This window comes from Oncorhynchus gorbuscha, linkage group LG16, assembly GCF_021184085.1.
Source record: "Oncorhynchus gorbuscha isolate QuinsamMale2020 ecotype Even-year linkage group LG16, OgorEven_v1.0, whole genome shotgun sequence".
Classification (NCBI taxonomy): domain Eukaryota; kingdom Metazoa; phylum Chordata; class Actinopteri; order Salmoniformes; family Salmonidae; genus Oncorhynchus; species Oncorhynchus gorbuscha.
The window spans coordinates 53,804,074-53,824,219 of NC_060188.1; the positions used below are offsets into that span (position 1 = coordinate 53,804,074).

General features: G+C 41.7%; 1 protein-coding gene across 2 annotated transcripts in view; it reads right to left on the bottom strand.

The window, feature by feature from the left end:
• The window catches only part of LOC124000897 (opioid-binding protein/cell adhesion molecule-like), a 412,918-nt gene that overhangs the window by 238,492 nt on the left and 154,280 nt on the right, over window positions 1-20,146 (bottom strand). The window lies entirely within an intron of this gene.

Below are 20,146 nucleotides of genomic sequence, written 5' to 3' on the forward strand. Positions count from 1 at the left end.
ATTCATTAAGGGCTGGGTTTCATCCAGTGTGTCAGAGTGAGCAATGAGCTGTCGCCCACTCATAGCTATGATGTGGGCGTGCCCCAAGGGTCAATACTGGGGCCCCTCCTGTTCAGTCTGTACATTAATGATCTGCCTTCTGTCTGTACTGGGTCTGAAGTTCAAATGTATGCAGATGATACAGTGATATATGTGCATGCAAAGAGCAAACAACAAGCTGCACAAGAACTCACTACTGTAATGGTCCAGGTTACAAAGTGGCTCAGTGACTCGTGTTTGCATCTCAATGTGAAAAAAACTGTTTGCATGTTCTTCACAAAGAGGGCAACAGATGCTACTGAGCCAGATGTCTATGTGTCAGGGGAGAAGCTCCAGGTGGTATCCAATTTTAAGTACCTTTGCATCATACTTGATTCCAACCTCTCTTTTAAAAAGCATGTGAAAAAGGTAATTTAAATAACCAAATTCAACCTAGCTAATTTCCGATTTATACGAAATTGTTTGACTACAGAGGTAGCAAAACTGTACTTCAATTCTATGATACTCCCCCACTTAACATACTGCTTGACTAGTTGGGCCCAAGCTTGCTGTACAACATTAAAACCTATTCAGTCTGTCTACAAACAGGCTCTCAAAGTGCTTGATAGGAAGCCCAATAGCCATCATCATTGTCACATCCTTAGAAAGCATGAGCTCTTGAGTTGGGAAAATCTTGTGCAATACACCGACGCATGTCTTGTATTCAAGATCCTTAATGGCCTGGCTCCCCCTCCACTCAATATTTTTGTTAAACAGAAAACCCAGACATATGGCAGCAGATCCACAAGGTCTGCCATGAGAGGTGACTGTATAGTTCCCCTAAGGAAAAGCACCTTTAGTAAATCTGCATTCTCTGTGAGAGCTTCCCATGTCTGGAATACACTGCCATCAGACACACATAACTGCACCACATATCACACTTTCACAAAATGCTTGAAGACCTGGCTAAAGGTCAATCAGATTTGTGAACATGGTCCCTAGCTGTGTGTTGCCGCTTTCCATGTTGTCTGTTGTCTGTAGCTTGTGAGGTGTGGAAACACTTTGTTGCTTTTATGAATTTTGTTTTGCTGCTTTTTGTTCTATGTTGCTCTGTCTGTATGCTATGTCTTGCTTGTACTATGTTGCTATGTCTTGCTTGTTCTATGGTGCTATTGTCTATATTGTAATTGTTTTTAATAACCTGCCCAGGGACTGCGGTTGAAAATTTGCCGGCTGGCTAAAACCGGCACTTTTACTGAAACGTTGATTAATGTGCACTGTCCCTGTAAAAATAAAATAAACTAAACTAAACAATGATGGTGAAAACTTTGGACAATCTTGGGGTTAAGTGTGTTCAAATCTTCCTAGAAATTGGACAAACAGAATCTGCTACATGTCAAAAGGGGATTTTCAGATGAAACAAATAACTTATTTTAATAAAAACACACTCCTATTGGCATTTTAACATGGTTTATTTAAGTTAGAGCATAGATGTATGTGATCCAACTGTAAACCGTTTTATCCAAATGTACACCAGTTGAGGCTACTCAGAGGAGGACCATCCTCCTCAGTGAATTTAAAAAATATAGAAATAGTGAAACAATAAAAACGTTTTCATTTTTTGATAAAACTATACAAAATACATTCACAGGTCAGCAAATAATAGATGAAAAAAATAGTGTTTTGCAATGAAGGTCTACACTAGCCTCAAGAGCACTCTCTGGGGTAGCACCATAGTTTCCGTCCTCCTCTGGGTACATTGACTTTGATACAAAACCGAGGAGGCTAATGGTTCTCACCCCCTTCCATAGAAGAAGGCCTTCAATGTGTCGCAAGATGCCTTCAATGTGTGCCTGATATGATTATCTGTACCAATTGTTTTAACATGACTTTAATGCTGATGAACTTTTCTGATGGTTTCAGGTCAATTTTGGGCATAAGTGAGGCCTGTGAATTGATTCTCACTCTTGACGTTGAACAATTCTTTACTGTACAAGGGGTGTGCTGCAGACCACCCCTATTGCAATGCTGAGGTTAATATATATGCCATTTAGCAGACGCTTTTATCCAAAGCGACTTACAGTCATGTGTGCATACATTCTACGTATGGGTGGTCCCGGGAATCGAACCCACTACGTTGGCGTTACAAGCGCCATGCTCTACCAACTGAGCTACAGAAGGACCACCCATACGTAGAATGTATGCACCAGGTTAAAACAGGTTTCTTTCATGGAATGGTTGTTCATTTGGGTGAATTGATCAGATTATCCTGATTTGTGTTCAACTGTCTATTCTGTGTTCTCAATGAGCAAGCATAACACACTTCCCTCTATGGTTATTGTTCCATGCCATGTTAACATCCATCTTTAAGGGTTTTCCCATCCATTTGACTTGCTATGCATTTGGTTCATAAACTATTTTATGCAGTGTTTCCAGTTGTCTTATTGAATGGCCTTTTCCCATTTCCAATTTCTTGTTGAATAACTGATAAAAACAAAGCATTGATTCTCTGGTCGTCTTTTTGTTCTTCGAGGAATGGTTAGATGAATGATCTTTTGTTTCTAACCCACTCCGAGATCATCCATGTCGTGTGGAGTATTTTTCCCAAGGCTGAACCTCTGACTGTAACAATGCATAATAAATTACTAAATCCAGTTGTTATATACTACCCCCCTCCCCAGAAAAAAAATCTGACATGAAAAAACAATCTTGGTCGACAGAGGGTGGTCTGTTCTTTCGACCAATCGATTGGTTAAACAAACATTAAACGTGTTGTCTTCAATATAGAGTACATTCAGAAAATATTCAGACCCCTGGACTTTTCCCACATTTTGTTACGTTACAGCCTTATTCTAAAAATTGATTAAATACATGTTCATATAATATATGTTCAATCTATACACAATACCCCATAACAAAGCAAAAACAGGTTTTTAGAAATGTTAGAAATGTATTAAAAAGGAAGAACAGAAATACCTTATTTACATAAGAATTCAGACCCTTTGCTATGAGACTCAATATTGAGTTCAGATGCATCCTGTTTCAATTGATTGAGATGTTTCTACAACTTTATTGAGAATCCACCTTAAGTAAATTCAATTTATTGGACATGATTTGGAAAGGCACACACCTGTCTATATAAGGTCCCACAACTGACAGTGCATGTCAGAGCAAAAACCAAGCAATGAGGTCAAAGGAATTGACCGTATAGCTCAGAGACAGGATTATGTAGAGGCATAGACCTGGGAAAAGGTACCAAACAATGTCTCCAGCATTGAAGGTCCCTAAGAACTCAGTGGCCTCCATCACTCTTAAATTAAAGAAGTTTGTAACCACCAAGACTCTTCCTAGAGCTGGCTGCCTGGCCAAACTGTGCAAATGGGGGAGAAGGACCTTGGTCAGGGAGGTGACCAAGAACCCAATGGTCACTCTGAAAGAGTTCCAGAATTTCTCTGTGGAGGTGGGAGAACATTCCATAAGGACAACCATCTCTGCAGCACTCCACCAATCAGGCCTTTATGGTAGAGTGGCAAGACGGAAGCCACTCCATAGTAAAAGGCACCTAAAGGATTCTCAGACCATGAGAAACAAGATTCTCTGGTTTGATGAAACCAAGATTGAACACTTTGACATGAATGCCAAGTGTCACATCTGGAGGAATCCTGGCACCACCTCTACGATGAAGCATGGTGGTGGCAACATCATGCAGTGGGGATGTTTTTCAGTGGCAGGGACTGGGAGACTAGGCAGGATCGAGGGAGAGATGAACGGAGCAAAGTACAGAGAAAAATATTATACATTTGCTCCTGAGCACTCAAGACCTCAGACTGGGGGCGAAGGTTTATCTTCCAATAGGACAACGACCCTAAGCACACAGCCAAGACAATGCATGAATGGCATCGGGACAAGTCTATGGATGTCCTTGAGTAGCCCAGCCAGAGTCCGGACTTGAACCCGATCTAACATCTCTGGAGAGACCTGAGCAGCGACAATCCCCATCCAAGCTTGAGAGGATCTGCAGAGAAGAATGGGAGAATAACCCTAAATACAGGAATGGCATACTTACGTAAATGTGTTATTTTAGTTTTTTATTTAGTTTACATTTGGCAAAGAAAAATGTAACCTAATTTTCCTTTGTCATTGTGGGGAATTGGGTGTAGATTGATGAGCAAAATGGCACTCCCTAAATACAGGTGTGCCAAGCTTGTAGTGTCATACCTAAGAAAATAATCGAGGCTGTATTCTCTGCCAAAGGTGCTTCAACAAAGTACTGAGTAAAGGGTCTAGTAGAATGTACATTTTATAAATAATGAACCTGTTTTTGCTTTGTCATTATGGGGTATTGTCTGTTGATTGATGAGGGGAAAAAGTATTTAATCAATTTTAGAATAAGCATGTAAGGTAACAAAATGTGGAAAAAGTCCAGGAGTCTGAATACTTTCCAATTGCACTGTATAGACACCTGTTTTAATAAAATCAACTACATGCACTGAGCTTGTCTTGATGCTTTAAGCACACTGTGTGATTAAATAATTAAGACAGACAAATGACGAGAGGCAGAGCGACCACAATTGATTTGATTGGGCCGGGCTGGGCTGGGCACATACTTGCTGCCTTGGGTTTAAAAAATGTTAACAGCCTGTGTGTACCCATTGTCTACCAACTCTATGAGGCCATAAGCAAAGAAGAAAATGCTCTCCCAGAAGCAGCGCTCCTATTGGCTCAGATGAGCCATCAAGCAAGAAAAGCGTCAAGATTGAATCTTACTACACCTGCTCTGACACTTGTAGGATGTGGCTGGGCTTGAAAACTATTACGGACTACAAATGGAAACCCAGATGCGAGCTGCCCAGTGAAGCGAGTGTACCAGACAAGCTAAATGCCTTTCATGCTCGCTTCAAGGCAAGCAACCCTGAAGCATGCATGAGAGCACCAGCTGTTCTGGATGACTGTGTGATAAAGCTCTCGGTAGCCGATGTGAACAAAACCTTTAAACAGGTTAACATTCAGAAAGCCGCTGGGCCAAACGGATTACCAGGACGTGTACTCAAAGCATGCAAGGACCAATTGTCAAGTGTCTTCACTGACATTTTCAACCTCTCCCTGACCGTGTGTCTGTAATACCTACAGGTTTCAAGTAGACCACCATAGTCCCTGTGCCCAGGAAGCGAATGTAACCTGCCTAAATGATTACCGCCCCGTGGCACTAACGTTAGTAGCCATGAAATTATTTGAAAGGCTGGTCATGGGTCACATTAATAGCATCCTCCCGGACACCCTAGACCCACTCCAATTCACATACCACCCCAACAGATGCACAGATGACACAATCTCAATCGCACTCCACATTGCCCTTTCTCACCTGGACAAAAGAACACCTATGTGAGAATGCTGTTCATTGACTACAGCTCAGCGTTCAACACCATAGTGCCCACAAAGCTCATCACTAAGCTAAGGACTCTGGGACTAAACACCTCCCTCTGCATCTGTATCCTGGACATACTGATGGGCTGCCCCCAGGTGGTAAGAGTAGGCAACAACATGTCTGCCCCGCTGATTCTTAACACTGGGGCCCCTCACGGGTGTGTACTTAGTCCCCTCCTGTATTCCCATGACTGCATGGCCAAACACGACTCCAACACCATCATTAAGTTTGTTGACGACATGACAGAGGTAGGCCTGATCACCGACAACGAGACAGCCTATAGCTACTGTCAATGTGGTGCCAGCACAAAAACCTCTCCCTCAATGTGAGCAAGACAAAGGAGCTGATTGTGGACTACAGGAAAAGGTGGGCTGAACAGGCCCCCATTACCATTGACGGGGCTGTAGTGGAGCTGGTCGCGAGTTTAAAAGTTCCTTGGTGTCCATATCACAAACAAACTATAATAGTTCAAACAAACAAAGACAGTCGTGAAGAGGGTAAAACAATACCTTTTCCCCTTCAGGAGACTGAAAAGATTTGGCATGGGTCCCCAGATCCTCAAAAGGTTCTACAGCTGCACCATCGATAGCATCCTGATCGGTTGCATCACCGCCTGGTATGCTCGGCCTCCGACTGCAAGGCGCTACAGAGGGTAGTACGAACGGCCCAGTACATCAGCTTCCTGCCATCCAGGACCTCAATACCAGGCGGTGTCAGAGGAAGGCCCTAAAAATTGTCAAAGACTCCAGCCACTCTAGTCATAGACTGTTCTCTCTGCTACCGCACGGCAAACGGTACCGGAGCGCCAAGTCTAGGACCGAGAGGCTTATAAACAGCTTCTACCCCCAAGCCATAAGACTCCAGAACAGCTAGTCAAATGGCTTCCCAGACTATTTGCATTGCCATCCCCTCTCCCCACTACTGGCACTCTCTGTTGTCATCTATGCATAGTCACTTTAATAACTCTACCTACATGTACATACTACCTCAACTAACCAGCACATTGACTCTGTTACCAGCACCCCCCCTGTACATATTGATATTTTTTACTGTTTCTCTTTAATCAATTGTTCCTTTCACCTCTTATTCTTATCCATATTTTTTTTAAACTGCACTGTTAGAAAGGGGCTCATAAGTAAGCATTTCACTGTAAGGTTGTATTCGGCGCATGTGACTAATACAATTTGATTTGATTTAATTGTGCTGAACCCAGAAAGATTAGCTGCTGCCTTAGCAGATCCCTAATAAATAGAAATACAAATCCACATTGATTGAAGTGGATTTAACAAGTGACATCAATAAGGGATCATAGCTATCACCTGGATACACCGGGTCAGTCTATGTCATGGAAAGAGCAGGTCTTCATCATGTTTTGTACACTCAGTGTATTGCTAGTATTACTTTGACATTTCGCTAGGCAGACACATTTAACTTAAATTTGTTAACTTCATATCTTCAGCCTGATCTAATGGCTATTGTATCATGTTTTAGATTTTCAAGTAATGGCAATCTGAGTGGGACTCAATACAAGGTAAGACATGCATTATAGTTACTTACGGCCCAGATATACCAAAAGATACAGTACAATAAGAAAATGATCAACTCCCCCCTATGAAATTGACTGGACTCACAGTTCTACACAGTCTACAACATTCAGGAACGGCATTAAACACTTGAATATTGGCACTGGACTAGATTTTATGCAATAGTTCTGCATGTTGATGCTACAAGGTAAGATTCAGATGTCTAGCATTCTAATTCCACCTTTTTATTTTTCCACGTTTAGTAAAACTCCCTTTGATCACCACAGTTACCCACACTTTTATGTGAGTGGTTGCTGAGAACTTCCATGCAACAACATGATTTGGTTGAATTTTGCTATGTTGGAGTCTGCTGTACAGTTATTGTTGTATTTCAGCAAGATATCTTGGGATGCCGTGCTCAGAGAAGCTCATCATGCAAGGCCATTGGATGCAACTCCAACTGGAGTGAAGATATTCCCACTATCAAATGATTGCAGCCATTATTACATCATGTATACAACATTCTCACGCTTGAAAAAGGTGGATAGATAAATGCTAATTTTCGGATGTACATCATTAGGTTGTTGAATGTTCGACTCACTGTTATGTTTTACTTCACCATGGCCTCAGGAAGAACTGCTCATACAGACTGACTGTGCAAGATCTAGTGGAGAATTTCATGTATAGATGTATCAACTGTAGATTTCCTGCGCCTTGGACCTCTGTTGGTTTGGAAATGATCAGGTTTCAGGTAAGAGCCAAGTGCAGACTGCGTTGAAGTAACAATGTTTATTGAAATAACAGGGGCAGACAAATGACAGGGCAAGGCAGGCAAGGGTCGATAATCCAGAGTAGCGGCAAAGGTACCGGGTGACAAGCAGGCTCAGGGTCAGGCAGAGGTGTCTGTAATCCAGAGGGTCTGGGGGGCAAAGGTACAAGGGTCAGGCAGAGGTGTCTGTAATCCAGAGGGGGCAAAGGTACCGGGTGACAAGCAGGCTCAGGGTCAGGCAGAGGTGTCTGTAATCCAGAGGGGGGCAAAGGTACCGGGTGACAAGCAGGCTCAGGGTCAGGCAGAGGTGTCTGTAATCCAGAGGGGGGCAAAGGTACCGGGTGACAAGCAGGCTCAGGGTCAGGCAGAGGTGTCTGTAATCCAGAGGGGGGCAAGGTACAGTTCGGCATGCAGGGTCAGTCAGAGTGATCAGGCAGACGGGCTCAGAGTCAGGACAGGCAAGGGTCAAAAACCAGGAGGGAAAAAAACGCTGGTTGACTTGAACAAACAAGACGAACTGGCACAGACAGACAGAAAACACAGGTATAACCCAGGGGATAAGTTGGAAAGATGGGCGACACCTGGAGGGAGTGGAGCCAAGCACAAGGACAGGTGAAACAGATCAGGGTGAGACAGTGTCATGACATTGACCTATTGGGTGAGGTTTATGACTCCCCCATAAATACCTTCCTCCCTTTCCTCTCCACTCTACAGAATGGACTCTTGGAAAGTCCTTTGTTAACATAGAAATGTGGTAACATCAAAAGGTTGGGGAATGGAAAAATATTACCCTTTCTCAACCAGTTGAAAGTGTCATTTGGCACTTAAAGAATATGTCAGATCAGTTGGTGTCTGGGACAATATATCTAATGATAGGATTAGATAAATTGTATCTTGGAAAGTCTACACATTCTAGATTCTATCAGATTCACATGGAATTGTTGTGCAATTGAAATGTTTCAAAATGAAACTATTTGTGAAAAGATTACATTTAATTTTAGCTTCCAAATGAAATAATTGTTTTCATAAGTAAACTATGCTCCCTCAGTGGCCACGTCCAAGCGAACAGACATCGAACAGGAAGTCAAACTCAGTTCCCGACGACGTGAGGACTGGTGTCTATACGGTTAACTTGTTATGGCTGTATACCCAATACCGGGATTGATATGACAACTACCAGTGAAAATAGAGGCCGCCAAATTCAAACCACAGAAATCTCATAATTACAATTCCTAAAACATACATATGTCTTATATCATTTTAAAGCTATTCTCGTTGTTAATCCCACCAAAGTGTCTGATTTCAAATAGGCTTTTCAGCGAAAGCACTAAAAACGATTATGTTAGGTCTCCACCAAACCATAATAAGCACAGCCATTTTCCAGCAAAATATAGCATTAACAAAAAGCATAAATAAAGATAATCACTAACCTTGAATTATCTTCATCAGATGACACTCATAGGACTTCATGTTACACAATACATGCATGTTTTGTTTGATGAAGTTCATATTTACATTGGCGCGTTAGATTCACTAGTTCCAAAAACATCAAGTGATTTTGCATAGCCACATAATTTCAACAGAAATACTCATCATAAATGGAGATGATAATGCAAGTTATACACATGGAATTATAGATATTACCTCTCCTTAATGCAACCGCTGTGTCAGATTCTTTTACATTTACATTTACATTTAAGTCATTTAGCAGACGCTCTTATCCAGAGCGAATTACAAATTTTAATTGACGGAAAAAGCAACCCATGCAATAATCTGGGACGGCGCTCAGAACAGTAGCCAAATTAGCCTCCATATTGGAGTCAACAGAAACCAGAAAATACATGATAAATGTTTCCTTACCTTTGATGAACTTCATCAGAATGCAGTCCTAGAAATCCCAGGTCTACAATAAATGCTTGATTTGTTAGAAAATGTCCGTTATTTATGTCCAATTAACTACTTTGGTTAGCGAGTTCGGTAAACAATTCCAAAGTCACAAAGCACGTCCACTATAACGTGACGAATTGTCCAAAAGTTCCGTAACAGTCAGTAGAAACATGTCAAACGATGTACTGAATCAATCTTTAGAATGTTGTTTAGATATATCTTGAATAACGTTCCAACTGGAGAATTAGAATTACTTCAGATGAGCGGTGGAACGCAAGTCCTTCCCCTGTGAACGCATGGGCCACTCATGGCTGTGGTGACTATTTCCTGTGTCAATCGACCCCACTTCACATTAGAGTCAATCAGATAAAGTTCTATTGACATCTAGTGGAAGGCGTAGGAAGTGAAAACTGATCCATATCTCGCTGTAATTTCAATGAGACCTTGGTTGAAAATCTGCCACCCCCAGAAAAATGTTTTTTGCCTGCTATAAGAGTTCTGTTAGACTCACAGACATAATTCACAGTTTTAGAAACTTCAGATTGTTTTCTATCCAATTCTAATAATAATATGCAAATATTAGCAACTATGACTGAGGAGCAGGCCGTTTATATGGGCACCTTTCATCCAAGCTACTCAATACTGCTCCTGCAGCCATAAGAAGTTAAAAGGGCTAATTTCAACTACAACCTAACGGAATTAACATTTAGTTCCCGGATGACGTGAGGACTGGTGTCCATTCGTTTTAAAAAGCTAATTTCAATGTGGAGGTGATGATCACAACTCTGGAATGGTGAATTTCGACTAGACCCGCCAGAATACAGCGAGAGCTGATTATGGCAAATTGGTATGAACTTTAAATGATTATTCACTAAAGAAGTGACACATCCTAGACGTCAAGATATTAGCTGCAGCTGTAAACGTACGTGGCCTAGGAAAGGTCAGACAATCTCTGAAGAGCGACAGGGTACTTTAACATATCCGCTCTACAACACTACAACCAGAAAGATTCTTCAAAGGACAATGGCGATCTCTGGGCAAACCAGTCTTCCATCTTCGACCCATCTATCGAAGCGCAGCTCAGAGTAAATACAGTGGGGAGAACAAGTATTTGATACACTGCCAATTTTGCAGGTTTTCCTACTTACAAAGCATGTAGAGGTCTGTCATTTTTTTTATCATAGGTACACTTCAACTGTGAGAGACGGAATCTAAAACAAAAATCCAGAAAATCACATTGTATGATTTTTAAGTAATTAATTTGCATTTCATTGCATGACATAAGTGTTTGATCACCTACCAAACAGTAAGAATTCCGGCTCTCACAGACCTGTTAGATTTTCTTTAGGAAGCACTCCTGTTCTCCACTCATTACCTGTATTAACTACACCTGTTTGAACTCGTTACCTGTATAAAAGACACCTGTCCACACACTCAATCAAACATACTCCAACCTCTCCACAATGGCCAAGACCAGAGAGCTGTGTAAGGACATCAGGGTTAAATTGTAGATGGGCTACAGGACAATAGGATGGTCTACAGGACAATAGGCAAGCAGCTTGGTGAGAAGGCAATAACTGCTGGCACAATTATTAGAAAATGGAAGAAGTTCAAGATGACGGTCAATCACCCTCGGTCTGGGGCTCCATGCAAGATCTCACCTCATGGGGCATCAATGATCATGAGGAAGGTGAGGGATCAGCCCAGAACTACACGGCAGGACCTGGTCAATGACCTGAAGAGAGCTGGGACCACAGTCTCAAAGAAAACCATTAGTAGCACACTACGCCGTCATGGATTAGAATCCTACAGCGCACACAAGGTCACCCTGCTCAAGCCAGCGCATGTCCAGGCCCGTCTGAAGTTTGCCAATGACCATCTGGATGATCCAGAGGAGGAATGGGAGAAGGTCATATGGTCTGATGAGACAAAAATAGAGCTTTTTGGTCTAAACTCCACTCGCCTGGTTTGGAGAAAGAAGAAGGATGAGTACAACCCCAAGAACACCATCCCAACCGTGAAGCATGGAGGTGAAAACATCATTCTTTGGGGATGCTTTTCTGCAAAGGGGACAGGACGACTGCACCGTATTGAGGGGAGGATGGATGGGGCCATGTATCGCGAGATCTTGGCCAACAATCTCCTTCCCTCAGTAGGAGCATTGAAGATGGGTCATGGCTGGGTCTTCCAGCATGACAATGACCCGAAACACACAGCCAGGGCAACTAAGGAGTGGCTGCGTAAGAAGCATCTCAAGGTCCTGGAGTGGCCTAGCCAGTGTCCAGACCTGAACCCAATAGAAAATCTTTGGAGGGAGCTGAAAGTCCATATTTGGCCCGAAACCTAAAGGATCTGGAGAAGGTCTGTATGGAGGAGTGGGCCAAAATCCCTGCTGCAGTGTGTGCAAACATGGTCAAGAACTACAGAAAACATATGATCTCTGTAATTACAAACAAAGGTTTCGGTACCAAATATTAAGTTCTGCTTTTCTGATGTATCAAATACTTTAGTCATGCAATAAAATGCCAATTAATTACTTAAAAATCATATAATGTGATTTTCTGGATTTTTGTTTTATATTGTGTCTCTCATAGTTGAAGTGTACCTATGATAAAAATTACAGACGTCTACATGCTTTGTAAGTAGGAAAACCTGCAAAATCGGCAGTGTATCAAATACTTGTTGTCCCCACTGTATTTATCATGCATTTTCCTTTTCCGATAGGGACGGTTATTAGAATGCATAAGATTCTGTATTTACGATAGCATAGCTTCTTTCTCAAGGTCCGATAGAGACCCATTCCCCTTTGTCCCTCAGACCTCCCTCTCTTTCATTAAAATCTAACGCACTTTCTTTGTGCAACCAGCCGTCATATCGGTTTCGTCCGCTAGGGACCTATCTTTTATGACATGATTAGTAATCGATGTATGATCTATCCTGTGTATATGTAATTCTGTGTGATTATTTAGGTATTTAATAAATAAATAAATAAGCCCATTTGTGTATTGCTAATTCAAATGATTAGCTAGTGTTCATGCAGATAACCAAGTACTTACGACAATAAGAATGAGACCGATCGAGGTGACAGTTAATAATTGACTGCAATTGATATAAAAGATCTTCAGATTTTTAAGGGAGTGGATTCGGGAGATAGCCGCTCTATATAAATGAATGTTTCCGTGGTGCCCCAGGTTATTAATGGCTAAATAGTTGCATGGTTGAATTAAATCACGTAATCAATTAAATGTTAGATAATCGATTTGATTATAATTTAATCAGTCAGAGACACGACAACAGAAATTAACATTTTCTGGTTGTATCATTTGATGGAATGTTAGTAATAAATACCCCCCCCCACAAAAAACGTTATATCCCTCCGGATATGGTGCATGGAAATGTGTGTGGTCTGTTTCCCAACCCTGTTCCTCCAGTGCCCCCAACAACACACATTTTTGTTGTAGCTCTGGACAAAAAACACCTGATCCAACTTTTTTAGGACTTGATGATTAGTTTACAAGTAGAATAAGATGTGCTTGTCCGGGGCCACAAAAACATGATGTACTGTTGGGGGTACTTGAGGACCGGAGTTGTGAAACACTGGTCTACTGCACCAGCCTCAGATGTTCAGTCACTTTTGTATAGTCTAATTATCCCCTTAGTGTCTCTCATCTTGATTTAAATGAATACCTTCACACATTCATTTGAATTCAGATACAGCCCTTCTTAGTTAAGCGTCTATTCCAATGTTGATTGTTTGGATATTTTGATTACTTTTTAATATACACTACCGTTCAAAAGTTTGGGGTCACTGAGAAATGTCCTTGTTTTTTAAAGAAAAGCACAAACTAGACACTAATGTACTTGTACTCTTGTTCAGTTGTGCCCCGGGGCTTCCCACTCCTCTTTCTGTTCTGTGAAGGGAGTAGTACACAGCATTGTAGATCTTCAGTTTCTTGGCAATTTCTCGCATGGAATAGCCTTCATTTCTCTGAAAAAAAATAGACTGACGAGTTTCAGAAGACAGTTCTTTGTTTCTGGCCATTTTGAGCCTGTAATCGAACCCACAATTGCTGATGCTCCAGATACTCAACTAGTCTAAAGAAGGCCAGTTTTATTGCTTCTTTAATCAGGACAACAGTTATCAGCTGTGCTAACATAATTTCAAAAGTGTTTTCTAATGATCAATTAGCCTTTTAAAATGATTAACTTGGATTAGATAACACAACGTGCTATTGGAACACAGGAGTGACGGTTGATGATAATGGGCCTCCGTATGCCTATATTCGATTAATAATCTGCCGTTTCCAGCTATTTATTCTTTTTTTAAACCATTATTTAACTAGGCAAGTCAGTTAAGAACAAATTCTTATTTTCAATAACGGCCTAGGAACAGTGGGTTAACTGCCTTTTTCAGGGGCAGAACGACAGATTTTTACCTAGTCAGCTCGTGGATTCGATCTTGCAACCTTTCGGTTATTTGTCCAATGCTCTAACCACTAGGCAGCAGCTACAATAGTCATTTAGAACATTAACGTCTACACTGTATTTCTGATCGATTTGATGTTATTTTAATGGACAAAAAATGAATTTCTTTCAAAAACAAGGACATTTCTAAGTGACCCCAAACTTTTGTACATTAGTTTATATTTTTTCTGTATTTGGTTACTGTACAAGGTGTGCACCTTATATTGTTCTGAATTCCTGTTGAATTTATGTTCAACTCATGGAATTGGGTCTGTGTGATATGAAGTGTTTCCTACTAAACATCCTTTTTTCAGGACCCTGTCTTTCAAAGATAATTCATAAAAATCCAAATAACTTCACAGATCTTCCTCGTAAAGGGTTTAAACACTGTTTCCCATGCTTGTTCAATTAACTATAAAACAATTAATGAACATGCACCTGTGGAACGGTTGTTAAGACACTAACAGCTTATAGAAGGTAGGCAATTAAGGTCACAACTATGAAAACTTAGGACACTAAAGAGGCCTTTCTGCCAACTGTGAATAACACAAAAGGAAAGATGCCCCTGCTCATCTGCGTGGATATTCCTTAGGTATGCTGCAAGGAGGCATGAGGACTAGATATGGCCAGGGCAATAAATTGCAATGTCCTTACTGTGAGACGCCTAAAACAGTGCTATAGGGAGACAGGACGGACAGCTGATCGTCCTCATAGTGGCAGACCACGTGTAACAACACCTGCACAGGATCAGTACATTGTTCATTTTATGGCGCAGTTGTTGAATCTTGTTATGCTCATACACATATTTACACTTGTTAAGTTTGCTGAAAATAAATGCAGTTGACAGTGCGAGGACGTTTCTTTTCTTGCTGAGTTCATGTAATAAACTGAACTGTTAAACCTTGTCTTTAATCAAGCCAGGCACCTGTTTCAGAGAGGGATGGCAAACCTGAAATTGGATGCAAAGCATTGGCGACCCTTTTATCTTTGATTAAATTTGGTTGGTAATACTTCCGAGGTTTTAATTTCAAACTAAAATTGCTCATTTAATTTTACACGTGCCATAGTTTTTTATCACATGAAAAATCAGACTAGGTATGCACTGGTCTATGAGTACCACTATCATTGCATTTGAATTTGTATGCAGATATGTTGTTTGTAAAATGGTTACATGGCAATTATGTGTGGTAAGGTAAAGTCACCACAACTACTGATGGCAACTACTCCAACCCAGGCTGTTACCCCATTGTCTAGCACCCACCTAGGTATGACACAAAGCATTTACACCACATTCATCACTGGCTATGACAATGGAGAGGTGAAGAGTGAATGGTGCTAATCAGCAGAACGGAGATGATTAGCTGGCCAGTGGTATTAGGGCCAGGTTGGGACCTGTGGTTAACACATGTACTCTTTAGAAGTGTCATTAGAGATCTAGTAACCCCAGATTTAGGACTTAACATCTCAAAATGTCACCCTTTCAGCCCTTTGGGCAAGAGTGCCCCTATTGCTGCCCTTTGGGCAAGAGTGCCCCTTATTGGTCCTCCAACACCACTTCAAGCAACAACTGGTGCCATATGTATCAAGTGTCTCAGAGAAGGAGTGCTGATTTAGGATAATTTTTGCCTTTTAGGTCACAATGAATAAGATTCCATGCACAGAGGGGACCTGATCCTAGATCAGCACTACTATTCTGAGACTCTTGATACATACAGCCCCTGGTCTCCCATCCACAGATTGACCAGGCCCGACCCTAGATAGCTTCAGTCAAAATGTGCAGCATATTCAATGTGAGCAGAAATACTGTTATCGTCATCTCCATACTTTGGAGAAATTAGGTTCAGTGACATTTACTTTTGTTTTTAGCCATAGCTTATAAAATATGAGGGTTACTGATGCAGTCTAGTTAACTATGCCATCTCGAAGCACTGCTTATTCTGCAACAGCTTTCCCCCACCAGCTTCCTAATGTTATTTTCAGACTGATCACTAGAAATAGATGGGTGATTTGGGACGTTTGAAAAGGTCCCCAGAATGTCGATATATGCCTCACGAAAAAGTATTGCCCAGCACTGGGAGCAAAAACGTAATGCTCAGAGCCGGAGCTTAGACCACATGCTAGAGTTCACAACGCTCTAGCAAGCCGCAATAATACTTGAAGATACTTTATTGTGATAGCACGTCATTTTTAATTACTTTGTTTTAAGCCTTCCCCAAACCATAGCCAGAACTTTAACCTCTCAGACTAAAAACTTAAACCTTTGAGTTGTTTCTTTTTAACCCATTACAGTCTAAGCCCTGTCTAGGGAGGGGGGTCATTTTGATAGTTGATTTGGAATCTTAAGACCCCTTTGGTATCCCAAAAAATATATTTTAAAATTAATTGATGAAAAATTGTATTTAGCCTTACTGCTATTTACCCATAGAAACATACTGAATAAAATATCCACTACATGGAACAACAGAAAGTTCCCCCCCAAGAAATCCAAATAAAGTTTGTTCTTAAGTGTCTGTCCTATATCTGAGAGATTTATGAAAGATAAGGGAACGTTTGTTCTTTTTTTATACATGTATTTAACCCCTTATTTTTTGTCACTAAACAGACTCCATATGTACCATACATTTTCTCAACTGGTACCGGGGGACCTTCAGACGAGCCTTGTGAGGCCTGTGGGTATCCTAGAGCACATGTATGTGTTCATGAGAGTCTCCACATTCCACCGAGGGGTCATGTTAGTGTGTAGCCCAAACTGTCCGGATGCTACAGACAGAAGTTGGCAGATCGGCTGTACCGACTTCAGATGAGTCGCAAGAGGCTTGAGGGGGTTGTAGAGCAAAACTTAGGCCAGACCACTACGCTACAGCCGATTTTGCGAGAAGGCCGATTTTCGGGATGTCTCATGGTCTGACAAACACTGCAGCTCTGTCACCTTTCACCACAGATGTGGAAGTGTGACATTGACGGATGCGGTGGATTAAGACGTTTCCAATGCAAAAAGATATCTCTAGCTTAAACTGACGGGGGCGTGGATATAGACTCTCTGGGTTTAACCCTGTAACCATGCAGAATTAACCCTGTAACAATGCAGAATGAATACGTCAAAACATTTCGAAGGAAAATCATAAGATCATGTTGGTTAATTTATAGTACCACAATAATGTGCTTGTCAACAGCCCAATAGTACAGCAGAAGCAAACTGAAAAGGGTTTGAAATGTTTTGATGCAAAAATGGAAGACAATGCTTTTATTTTTTACCCCTTTGTATCCCCAATTTTGTCATATCCAATTGGGTAGTTAGTCTTGTCCCATCGCTTCAAGTCCCGTACGGACTCGGGAGAGGTAAGGTCGATAGCCATGCATTCTCAAAAATACAACCCTGCCAAGCCGCACTGCTTCTTGACACACTGCTCGCTTAACCCGGAAGCCATCCATACCAATGTGTCGGAGGAAACACTGTACAACTGGTGCCAGTGTGCATTCGCCCGGCCTGCCACAGGAGTCGCTAGAGCACGATGGGTCAAGGACATCCTGGCTGGCAAAACCTTCCCCTAATCCAGAAAATGCTGGGCCAATTGTCCGCCGCCTCATGGGTCTTCCGGTCGAGGCCGGCTGCGACACAGCCCAGGATCTGTAGTGACGCCTGGATCTGGATCTGGATCTGTAGTGACGCCTCAAGCACTGCAGTGCCTTAGACCGCTGTGTCACTCAGGAGGCCCAACCTAATGTTGTTTGGCAGCAACATGGGATTCATTCTTAGCATTTTGACAGGTTACGCTCCCTAATTGCAGATTCTTGTGATAAACAAATTCTAGGCACAGTCCAAATGTAAATACTGTAGATTCAGATGAAATGTGATGGCTTATACAGTGGGGCAAAAAAAGTATTTAGTCAGCCACCAATTGTGCAAGTTCTCCCACTTAAAAAGATGAGAGAGGCCTGTAATTTTCATCATAGGTACACTTCAACTATGACAGACAAAATGAGAAAGAAAATCCAGAAAATCACATTGTATGATTTTTTATTAATTTATTTGCAAATTATGGTGGAAAATAAGTATTTGGTCACCTACAAACAAGCAAGATTTCTGGCTCTCACAGACCTGTAACTTCTTCTTTAAGAAGCTCCTCTGTCCTCCACTCGTTACCTGTATTAATGGCACCTGTTTGAACTTGTTATCAGTATAAAAGACACCTGTCCATAACCTCAAACAGTCACACTCCAAACTCCACTATGGCCAAGACCAAGGAGCTGTCAAAGAACACCAGAAACAAAATGGTAGACCTGCACCAGGCTGGGAAGACTGAATCTGCAATAGATAAGCAGCTTGGTTTGAAGAACTGTGGGAGCAATTATTAGGAAATGGAAGACATACAAGACCACTGATAATCTCCCTCGATCTGGGACTCCACGCAAGATCTCACCCCATGGGGTCAAAATGATCACAAGAACGGTGAGCAAAAATCCCAGAACCACACAGGGGGACCTAGTGAATGACCTGCAGAGAGCTGGGACCAAAGTAACAAAGCCTACCATCAGTAACACACTACGCCGCCAGGGACTCAAATCCTGCAGTGCCAGATGTGTCCCCCTGCTTAAGCCAGTACATATCCAGGCCCGTCTGAAGTTTGCTAGAGAGCATTTGGATGATCCAGAAGAAGATTGTGAGAATGTCATATGGTCAGATTAAACCAAAATATAACTTTTTGGTAAAAACTCAACTTGTCGTGTTTGGAGGACAAAGAATGCTGAGTTGCATCCAAAGAACACCATACCTACTGTGAAGCATGGGGGTGGAAACATCATGATTTGGGGCTGTTTTTCTGCAAAGGGACCAGGACGACTGATCCGTGTAAAGGAAAGAATGAATGAGGCCATGTATCGTGAGATTTTGAGTGAAAACCTCCTCCCATCAGCAAGGGCATTGAAGCGTGGCTGGGTCTTTCAGCATGACAATGATCCCAAACACACCGCCCGGGCAACGAAAGAGTGGCTTCGTAAGAAGCATTTCAAGGTCCTGGAGTGGCCTAGCCAGTCTCCAGATCTCAACCCATAGAAACTCTTTGGAGAGAGTTGAAAGTCAGTGTTGCCCAGCAACAGCCCCAAAACATCACTGCTCTAGAGGAGATCTGCATGGAGGAATGGGCCAAAATACCAGCAATAGTGTGTGAAAACCTTGTGAAGACTTACAGAAAACGTTTGACCTCTGTCATTGCCAACAAAGGGTATATAACAAAGTATTCAGATAAACTTTTGTTATTGACCAAATACTTTTTTCCACCATAATTAGCAAATAAATTCATTAAACATCCTACAATGTGATTTTCTGGATTTTTTTCCCTCATTTTGTCTGTCATAGTTGAAGTGTACCTATGATGAAAATTACAGGCCTCTCTCATCTTTTTAAGGGGGAGAACTTGCACAATTGGTGACTGACTAATTTTTTTGCCCCACTCCAAATAGCAGACACCAAGGGTACAGCATCTGTGCCATCTGTAAATCAGAATTTACCTGCATACAGAAATGCGTAGATGGTATTAAGATTGTATCTAAAAGTTTATGATTTAAATCAAATCAAATTGTATTTGTCACATGCACCGAATACAACAGGCGTTTACCATGACATGCTTACTTCCAAGCCCTTAACCAACAATGCAGTTCAAGAAATAGTAAATAAAAATATTGTCAATCAAAAAGTGGTACAATAAATGTACATCAATAATGAGGCTATATACAGGGGGTAATATACAGGATTTGAGGTAATTTGTAAAGAGACTATGCGTAGATAATAAACAGCGAGAAGCAGCCGTGTAAAAATGAAGGGGCGTGGGGTGGCATACGTACAACCCTCTGTAGTGCCTTACGGTCAGATGCTGAGCAAAATAGGCAGTGATGCAACCGGTAAGGAAGCTCTCGATGGTGCAGCTGTATGACGTTTTGAGGATCTGAGGACCCATGCCAAATCTTTTAGTCTCCTAAGGGGGAAACAGTGTTGTTGTGCCCTCCTCACAACCTTCTTGGTGTGTTTAGACCATGATAGTTTGTTGGTGATGTGGACACCAA